Here is a 10380-nt window from a genome sequence, read left to right as displayed (position 1 = left end):
CTGGGAAAAAAATATATAAAAAATAAACACGCATCCGTGATCTTTCTTTTGCCAAAAAATAAATAATTCCACATTTCTCCAGATAGGAGCTATATAGATATAATTAATCTACATCTAATATAATTAATAATCTCATATATTTTGGAATCATAATAATAAGTCGATTATTTTGATATATTTATTGATATCAAAATTCCGTTTTTAGAGTCTCGTTTACTATTGAGCCGTGTCGCTCCTTAATTACAATTCGCTACCACGAACTGTTTGAAATCCCGACACTTGTCCATAGATATGCCGGAACGAAATTTTTCTGAAATTATAAATGATAATTATATAAGGAGCTTAAAAAAATTGACATCTTTTTGGCTACACGGGGCCCAGAATTTGATCCTAGCTGCACTTTGATTGGGCAACAAACTCTCTGCTTGCCCCTATAGAAAAGACCAGACAACTAGAACGTTGGCAATTGCTAACGTCACATGCACCATCAATGGCTCTGGAGGTTTCTCCTGTCATTTCCTTTCAAATCGATAAGTCCACTGTTGCTAGTTCACCTTTCTAATTAACCATTTTCCAGCGATATATTCGCTTGCAGGATATGAAAGAAGATTTTCTGTTTCGTATAGAATAAAATAAAAATAAACAGTTTTTATTTAACTGAAAGCAAGGAGCAACATTAAAACTTAAAAAGAATAGAAATTATTACGTATATGAAGGGAATCATATATGTATCATGTATCGTATCCTCATATATGTAATCATTTATGTGTGTTGAAAAAACTTGTTTGTTCATTTGATTTCCGATCGTTCTTTAAATAACGCTTGGAGATCCGGCTCCCTTCCGTGGAAAATTCCCTTCCCCATTGAAAAATTCCTCCATGGAAAGATCCTACGATGCACCCCCCAGCAGAAAAATCCCCCTGAAAATGTCCGTATACTTCCTAATAACTAATACCATACAAAAACACCAAACACAATTTGCAGCCCTTCTCCTGGGGACTGTGGGGGTTAAGTCATCCTCAAATACATAGTTATTAGATTTTTCGACTACGCTGAACAAAAAGGCTATCTCAAAACTTCGATCGGGTGACTTTGGGGGGAAATGAGCGTGGGAGGGGGGGGGCTAGCTGCCCTCCAGTGTTTATAGTCAATTAAAAAAGGTCCTAGAAATTTTGATATCCGATCACATGAGTCCTCTCCCGAGTTTCTACGATCTCTGGTTCGATATGATCTTTCTTCTAGACACATGCTTGATCTTTCTTCTAGCAAAAATCCAAATTTCCACATTTTTGTACTTAGGAGCTTGAAACCTCTACAATAGGATTCTCTGATACGCTGAATCTGATGGAGGGCTTTTCAGTAAGATTTACAAAATGTCTAGAATTGGGTCAGACCCTCCAGACCCAAGTTCCCCCCCCCCCCACCTCAGTTTGTTCCTTCAGCTGAAATTTAGTTTCTGCAAAAATCTTGTCAAAACTCAGATAAGCCTGCATAATTCAAGTATCCAGAGAAACGGGTAAGTTTTCTTTAGTATATCTTTGCCTTTATGGTAATATATGGATCATTTTTCAGTTTTCACTGTCATTTTCAATACGCCACAGACTTGGACCCAAAAGCATCTTATTTTTTCGATTCGAAAATTATACCCAGTCTGTCATGTTATTCATTAGAAAAAAAAATTCCACAAAAGAAGCTTTTCAAAGAAAACTAAATCTTTCAAAGACAAATCCAGTCAAATAATCTTTCAGTCGTAAAACTAGCACAAGCTCACTATCAATAAATAAATGAAACTCTGAAATAAATGAAGAATAAACAGAAATTACAATAAATAAACTAGTCAAACTCAAAACAAGCAGAGACCAAAAGGGGCAGGGCTAACGCTCCCAATGCCTTCTAAAGACTAGAAATCAATTTACACTTTACTCGAACTATGTATTTTTAATTTTCATATTATACTAAAGAAAAAAACATCAACATCATAACCAAGATTACTGAAAAAAACAAATCAATGCAGATTGACAGTTTAATATATATACTGATATTCATTCGTGAAATTCTTAATAACTTTGGATTTATTAAAGTAAAAAAAAGGTGTATTTTGCTTCCAGTAAAGCGCAAATTATGTTCTGGTCATTAGAATGCCCTAAAGCCAGCAATACTTCCTTAGCCTCTGAAAAAATAGTAGTCGTAACAGTAGTAGTAGAAATGATGCCCCCCCCCCTTTACCGATAACAAACACTAAATGTAAACAATGGGCGAATTGCATAACTTACAACCCTTGCCTCGAATGTGGGAGCGGGGTTGATGTCCCTACAGAGAACTTTCAATTTCCAATCGAATGAGCTCCTTCGCAATTTTGTAAGATAACTTCTTCTATACTAAGTTCTTTGGTGAGAAAAAAATACGTAAAACAATAAATAATACATTGAGCCAACTTTGCCTTTTACTTAAGGAGCGCTAATGCGCTCTAATAACCTAAGACAATCTAAAGGGAGAAAATTAATAGCCGCCTCAATTCCCTTATATTTGAACATCGGAGACATTTATAAGATTTTTCAGAAAAAATATGTGTTTTAATTTTAATTTGTTTCATGTCTTCTTGGATGTTGCTGACATGGATTTTGTAATGCCTCATCCGTTTTCTAAAATTTCCATATTTCTTTTCAAACATTGGTGCCAGTTTTTTCTACTTACCTCTGCAAAAGCGGATTTTCAACTTTTCTGCAGATCAAGACAAAGGCCAGGATTAAGCGGGATGCTCAAGATGACAGGGGACTAGCCTTGAAAAACAACTCGATGAAGAATAATAACCCTTGGTGAGCACAAAGTCGTGGCAGTTGCCAAAGGCACCTTAGCTTAGGAGGGGGGTTAGCGTGGCTGGGGAAATGCCCAGTTTAATTCAATTTTTCGACTTTGCTTCGGCTTTATTTGCTTATATTTGAGTCTGAAGGGGGCGTTGTAATTAATTTTTCCCCAGGCACCCCTACCCTAGGAACGGCTCTGCTCACGCTCAATCATCACATTAATAGTTGGTACTAAATAAAAATGTCACCACTTTAGTTACGTTCAAAATTATATTGTCAATCATTTTATCTTGTATCGAGTCCGTTGGTCTCTTATTTAAAATTAAATTTAAAAAAATAAGTTTTTTCAACTGAAAGTAAGGAGCGAAATTAAAACTTAAAACGAACAGAAATTACTTCGTATATGAAAGGGGCTGCTTCCTCATCAACGCCCCGCTCTTTACACTAAAGTTTGACTCTTTCTCTCAACTCTTCTTTTTAAAACAGTAAAAAACTTTAGCGTAAAGAGCGGGGCGTTGATGAGGAAGCATCCCCTTTCATATGCGAAGTAATATCTGTTCGTTTTAAGTTTTAATGTCGCTCCTTACTTTCAGTTGAAAAAAACTTGTTTTTTTTATTTAATTTCTGAACGTTTTTGAATCAATGGATGTTTTGATTTTGGCTCTCCGCAGAGGAATAATTAAAACGAAATTTGCATATTTTTTTTTTTGGCTAAATGGCTTTCTCATAATTTTGATCGAATGATTTTGAGAAAAAAGAGCGGGGGAGGAAGCCTAGTTGCCCTCCGATTTTTTGGTTAATTAAAAAGGCAACTAGAACTTAATTTTTTACGAACCTTTTAATTAGTAAAAGATATATATAACTTATAAATTAGCTTACGTAAAGAACTTTTTATTCTCATGTTTTTATTACATATATGAGAGGGTTCGCCCCCTCGTCAGTACCTCTCTCTTTACACTAAATCTTAAATTTTGTCCCAATTCATTAAGAATGACCCCTGAATCACAAAAACCGTAGAATAAATAGTTGACATTACTAAAAATACTTTAGCGTAAAGAGCGAGGTATTAGGAGGAGGTGAGCCCCTCATATGGGTAATAATTTCTGTTCGTTTTAAGTTTTAATGCTGCTCCTTACTTCCAGCTGAAAAAAACTTTTTCATATTTATTTATTCATTGCTTTTTTTTAAATAATGCTAGTAAATCCTGCGCTCACTTCATGGAAATTTTCTTCCCCCATGACAAATTCCTCGATGGAAAGTTCCCCCAGCATATCCACCTCTTCTCAACCCCTCCCCCCAACCAAAAAATCCTCCTGAAAATGCCTGTATACTTCCTAATAACCATTACTGTATGTAAGCACTGGCCAAAGTTTGTAACTTGTAGCCCCTCCCACGGGGACTGTGGGGGAGTAAGTCGTCCCCAAAGACATAGTTATAAGGTTATTAAACTACGCTGAATAAAACGGCTATCTCAGAATTTTGATCCGTTGACTTTGGGAAAATAATTAGCGTGGGAGGGGGCCTAGGTGCCCTCCAATTTTTTGGTCACTTAAAAAGGGCACTAGAACTTTTCATTTCCGTTAGAATGAGCCCTCTCGCAACATTCTAGGACAACTGGGTCAATACGATCACTCCTGGGATAAAAAATAAGAAAAAAAAAAAAAAAAAAAAACAAAAAACAAAAACAAACAAACAAATAAACACACATCCGTGATCTGCCTTCTGGCAAAAATTACAAAATTCCACATTTTTGTAGATAAGAGCCTGAAACTTCTACAGTAGGGTTGTCTGATCCTCTGAATCTGATGGTGTAATTTTCGTTAAGATTCTATGACTTTTAGGGGGTGTTTCCCCCTATTTTCTAAAATAACGCAAATTTTTCTCAGGCTCGTAACTTTTGATGGGTAAGACTAAACTTGATTAAGCTTATATATTTAAAATCAGCATTATAATGCAATTCTTTTGATGTAGCTATTGATATCAAAATTCCATTTTTTAGAGTTTTGGTTACTATTTAGCCGGGTTACAGTTTGGTTACTATTTATCCTTGCTACAGTTCGTTACCACGAACTGTTTGATCAAGTTGCCATCAATCCATGGCTAATCAAACAGTTCGTGGTAACGAACTGTATGTAAGGAGTAAATCGGCTCAATAGTAACCGAAACTTTTAAAAACGAAATTTGATACCAATAGATGTATCAAAAGAATTAGATTTTTATGGTAATTTTAAATATGTAAGTTTCATTAAGTATAGTCTTACCCATCAAAGGTTACGAGCCTGAGAAAATTTGCCTGACTTTCGAAATAAGGGGGAAACAACCCTAAAAGTCATAGAATCTTAATGAAAATTACATCATCACATTCAGTATATCGGAGTACCCGGCTGTAGAGGTTTCAACTCCTATACTCAAAAATGTGGAATTTTGTATTTTTTTTTTGCCAGAAGAAAAATCAAGGATATGTGTTTATTTCACAGATTGTTTGTTCTCTCCAGGGGGTGATCGTATCGACCCAATAGACCTAGAACACCGGGAGAGGGCTTTTTCTAACAGAAATTAAAACTTCTAGTGCTCTTAGAGTGACGAAAAATTGGAGGGCAAATAGGCCTCCTCCCACGTCACTTTCTTCCCAAAATCATCCGATCAAATTTCTGAGATAGCCATTTTGTTCAACATAGTTGAAAGGCCTAATAACTATGTCTTCGGAGATAACATGACCCCCACAGCCCCTTTATTTAATTCATTATTTAAGTTATAAAATTTGCCATTGTTTACGCATAGTATTTGTTTTTTATAAGCATGCATACATTTTTCGGGTGAGGAGGGAAGAACCAATTTTCCACTGGGGGGAATTTTGCATAGGGAGAATTTTCCAAGAGGAGGAAAGCTTCCAGGGGGTGAGCTTTTCTGGGGGGATTGTATATTTCGGGATTTTGCCAGAATTCCTATACGATTTTTTTTTTATGTTTTACTTTCTCTTTACCGACTCAATTTTACGCCTGGTAGTAATTGGGGTTATTAAGGGTAATTATTTGGGGTAAATATTCACTAGGATTGAAATGTCTAGAGGATATTTCCGCGGGGAGGGGGATCTATTCTTGGAGATGGAGCACGATTTCCTGGTGTTATTTAAAAAACTATCAGAAATTAAATTATTGTTTTTTTTCAACTGAAAGTAAAGAGCAACATTAAAACTTAAAACGAACAAAAATTGTTACGTATGTGATGGGATTTGCCCCTTCATCAACACCTCGCTCTTTACGCTAAATTTTGAATTTTGTTTCCATCATTTAAAAAGGACTCCTGAAACACAACAGTTGTTTAAATAGAATAATAGGCCGAAGTAATATTTTTAAAAGTGCCGAAAAACTTTAGCACGAAGAGCGAGGTGTTGAGGAAGCGGCACCCCCCATATACGTAATAATTTCTGTTCCTTCTAAGTTTTAGTGTTACTCCTTACTTTCAGTAGAAACAAATATTTTTTTTTATTTAATTGGAGAAAAAGCCAAGACAGATAGTCTGAGTGAGAGGTACAGCTGGCATAAGCCTTTTTCAGGAATGTATAAAAATGACGTCATTTTCACTTGTTGATAGATAGTCTACCATCCATCCATCTATCTTAGGGCAGAACTAAGGTATATATAGTCATAGAACTTTAGGGATGATCGAGATTCTTGGGTCTTTCAAAACTCTAAAAAAAACTCGTGGTTAAGAAAAGTTTTGGAACCACTGAGTCTGAAAAGAGCAGTCGAAAAAGCTTCAGCCGAAAAGAGCAGTTTTAAGAAACTTTTGTGAAAAAACTGTACAAGATACAGCAAAACTGAAGGATGTTTTTGACTGGGGACTCGGGATGTTTTGACTAGGGACCCACCTGGAAAAATATTTACATGAATCTGATTCCTCCAAGTTTTGAAAGGCCCACCTTTTTAATAAAACTCAGATAAAGTTTCTGTTTTCAAATGGTCTATTTCCATAATTTGGGCTCCGGATCTATTCACTTTGGAATTCTTATTATACCGGCTATCTTTATATTTAGAATCGACGTTACCTGCACAACGTTATCACCCCCAGCAGGTGGTGCACTGGGGCAAAAAGGGCGGCTAGGTACCTTTAAAGATTTTTTGACTGAAAAAGAGCGCTAGATATCAAATTCTGTGATCGGATACACCCTTGCCCAACTTTTTATGATTATCTGTTTTATGTGATGAGGCAAGAAAAGTATGGACATATGGACACGTCGGGAATTATGGACACGTCACTCTTATCCAAGTCTACGCCCTTTCCGTGGAATATAATGCCATCATGCTTGCTCCCTTAGGGACAACTTAGTAAATACAAACCCTAGCCCATATTAGCAAAACATTTCAAAACGCTTTTTGAGAAAATTGTCATCGGAGGAAGAATCGCCATTTGAAGCTGATTCAAGAATGGTTAGTATTATTTCAATTAATCTTTATAATAACTGAAAAAAAACAAGTTTTTTTAACTGAAAGTAACGAGCGATATTAAAACTTAAAACGAACAGAAATGACTCCGAATATGAAAAAGGCTGCTCCCTCCTCAATGCCCCGCTCTATACACTAAAGTTTGACTCTTTCTCTCAACTCTACTTTTTTAAAACAGTAAAAAACTTTAGCGTAAAGAGCGTGGCGTTGAAAAGGGAACAGTCCCTTTCATATACGGAGTAATTTCTGTTCGTTTTAAGTTTTAATGTTGCTCCTTACTTTCAGTTAAAAAAAAACTTATATTTTTTTATTTAATTTCTGAACGTTTTTGAATTAATACATGTTTTGATTTTAGCTCTCCGCACATGAATAATTAAAACGACATTTGCATATTTTTTTTTTTTTTTTTTGGCTAAATGGCTTTCTCATAGTTTTGATAGGACGATTTTGAGAAAAAAGGAGCGGGGGAATAGGACTAGTTACCTTTCAGTTTTTTGGTTATTTAAAGATCCAACTAGAACCTTTAATGTTTTACGAAAGTTTTTATTGGTAAAAATATACGTAACTTACGAATTAACTTACGTAACGAACTTCTATATTCGTATGTTTTCATTACATATATAAGGGGGTTCAACCCCCTCGTCAATACCTCGCTCTTTACACTAAAGCTTACATTTTGTCCCAATTCCTTAAGAATTACCCCAGAATAACAAAGGCCGTAGAATAAATAGTTGAAATTAATAAAATTACTTTAGCGTAAAGAGCAGGGTATTAGGAAGAGGTGAATCCATCATCTGCGTAATAATTTCTGTTCGTTTTAAGTTTTAATGCTGTTCCTTACTTTCAGTAGAAAAAACTTTTCATATTTTTTTTTTTAATGCAAAAAAATCCTGCGTCCCCTTCATGGAAATTTTCTTCCACCATGACAAATTCCTCCATGGAAAGTTACCCTCACATAAACCCCTCCCCCAAACCAAAAAAATCCCCCTGAAAGCGTCTGCACACTTCCCAATAACCATTACAATAATTATGTAAACACAGGTCAAAGTTTGTAACTTGCAGCCCCTCCCACGGGGACTGTGGGGGAGTAAGTCGTCCCCAAAGAATATTTATAGGCTTTTCGACTATGCTGAATAAAATGGCTATCTCAGAATTTTGAGCGTGGGAGGGGGCCTAGGTGCCCCCCAATTTTTGGGTCACTTAAAAAGGGCACTAGAACTTTTAGTTTCCGTTAGAATGAGTGCTCTCACGACATTCTAGGACCACCGGTTCGATACAATCACCCCTGGGAAAAAAAACAACAAACAAAAAAACAAAAATAAACACGCATCCGTGATCTGTCTTGTGGCGAAAATACAAAATTCTTCCGCATTTTTGTAGATAGGAGCGTGAAACCTCTGCTGTAGGGTTCTCTGATACACTAAGTCTGATGGTGTGATTTTGTTAAGATTGTATGACTTTAAAGGGATGTTTCCCCCTATTTCCTAAAATAAGACAAATTTTCTCAGGCTCTTAACTTTTGATGGGTAAGTCTAAACTTGATAAAATTTACATATTTAAAATCAGCATTAAAATGCGATTCTTTTGATGTAACTATTTGTTATAAAAATTCCGTGTTTTAGAATTTCGGTTACTATTGATTCGGGTCGCTCCTTACTACAGTTCGTTACCACGAACTGTTTGAAAGTTTATTGTGCAAACAAATTTATGAATCTTTTGAAAAGCACATCAGAGCCGAAAACCCTATTTAGGAGAATTACAGTCCCCCATCTTGAGCAACAATAAGAATCACTTTTTTGGCACGGGAAGCGGTTGTGTATCTTTTTATTGATATTTTATTTATTATATTTTTATTGATTGATTTATTTTATTGATTATTCTTTTTATTGATACCATATTCTAACCTTCGCTTAGTTTTTTCAGGAATATGACACTCCGTTTCAAAGAATTTGACAAACCTTGTGATTAGCACAGCCAAATAAAGGGTGCTATTAAACCGAGTTTATTCACACATTAAATGTCTGGATTTGAACCCAGTATGTTAAAAGTAGGACCGGGCCCCTCCTTATCCGAGGCACGAAAATAAAAATTTTCTTCGTATTTTCATTGAAAAAATTGCCCCTCCCCCAAAATTCTGAAAAAAAAATCCCTTTTTGCATCTTTATTAAAGAAAAATTGAAAAATTTCTGGCACAAAAAGCGGTTTCAGATTCCGGTTTTAGTTTTTGTGACACTTGGTATTAACCAAGTGACATGTAGCGATCGCAAATTCTGTCGGTCTGTCATTCTGTCTGTCTGTCCCAGTTTTGCTAATTCAGGCACTTCCAGGCAAGCTAGGACGATGAAACTTGACATGTGTATCAGGGACCGGACCAGATTAAATTAGAAATAGTCGTTTTCCTGATTTGACCATCTGGAGGTGAGTAGGGGGCCGGTTAATTCGGAAAAAATGACGTATTTTTAAAATACGAACGGGTGAAGGTGTGATCGAATTACGAAGGAGTGATCGAATCTGAATGAAATTTGAAGTTTGGAAGAACATCGTCTCTCAGAGTTCTTATTTTAAATCCTGACTGGATCCGGTGACATTGGGGGAGTTGGGGGGCCTAAAATCTTAGAAAACGCTTAGAATGGAGAGATCGGGATGAAACTTGGTGGGAAAAATAAGCAGAAGTCCTAGATACGTGATTTACATAACCGGAACGGATCTGCTCTCTTTGGGGAGTTGGGGGGGGGGGGGGGTAGTTCTAAAATTAGAAAAAATGAGGTATTTTTAACTTGCGAAAGAGTGATCGTATCTTAATGAAATTTCATATTTAGAAGGACCTCAAAACTCAGATCTCTTATTTTTATCCCGACCGGGTCCAGTGTCATTAGGGGGGGGGGAATCTTGGAAAACTCTTAGAGTGGAGGGATCGGGATGAAACTTGTTGGAAAAAATAAGCACAAGTCCTAGATATGTAATTGACATAACTGGAACGGATCCGCTCTGATTGGGGGAGTTGGGGGGGGGGTATTTTTGACTTACGAAGGAGTGATCGGATATTAATAAAATTTGAAGTTTGGAAGGATATCGTGTCTCAGAGCTCTTATTTTAAATTCCGCTTGGATCTGGTGACATTGGGGGGAACT

Source organism: Artemia franciscana, chromosome 17 (assembly GCF_032884065.1).
Source record: "Artemia franciscana chromosome 17, ASM3288406v1, whole genome shotgun sequence".
Classification (NCBI taxonomy): domain Eukaryota; kingdom Metazoa; phylum Arthropoda; class Branchiopoda; order Anostraca; family Artemiidae; genus Artemia; species Artemia franciscana.
The sequence above is the reverse complement of the archived record's forward strand: the minus strand, read 5'-3'. Positions refer to the sequence as shown.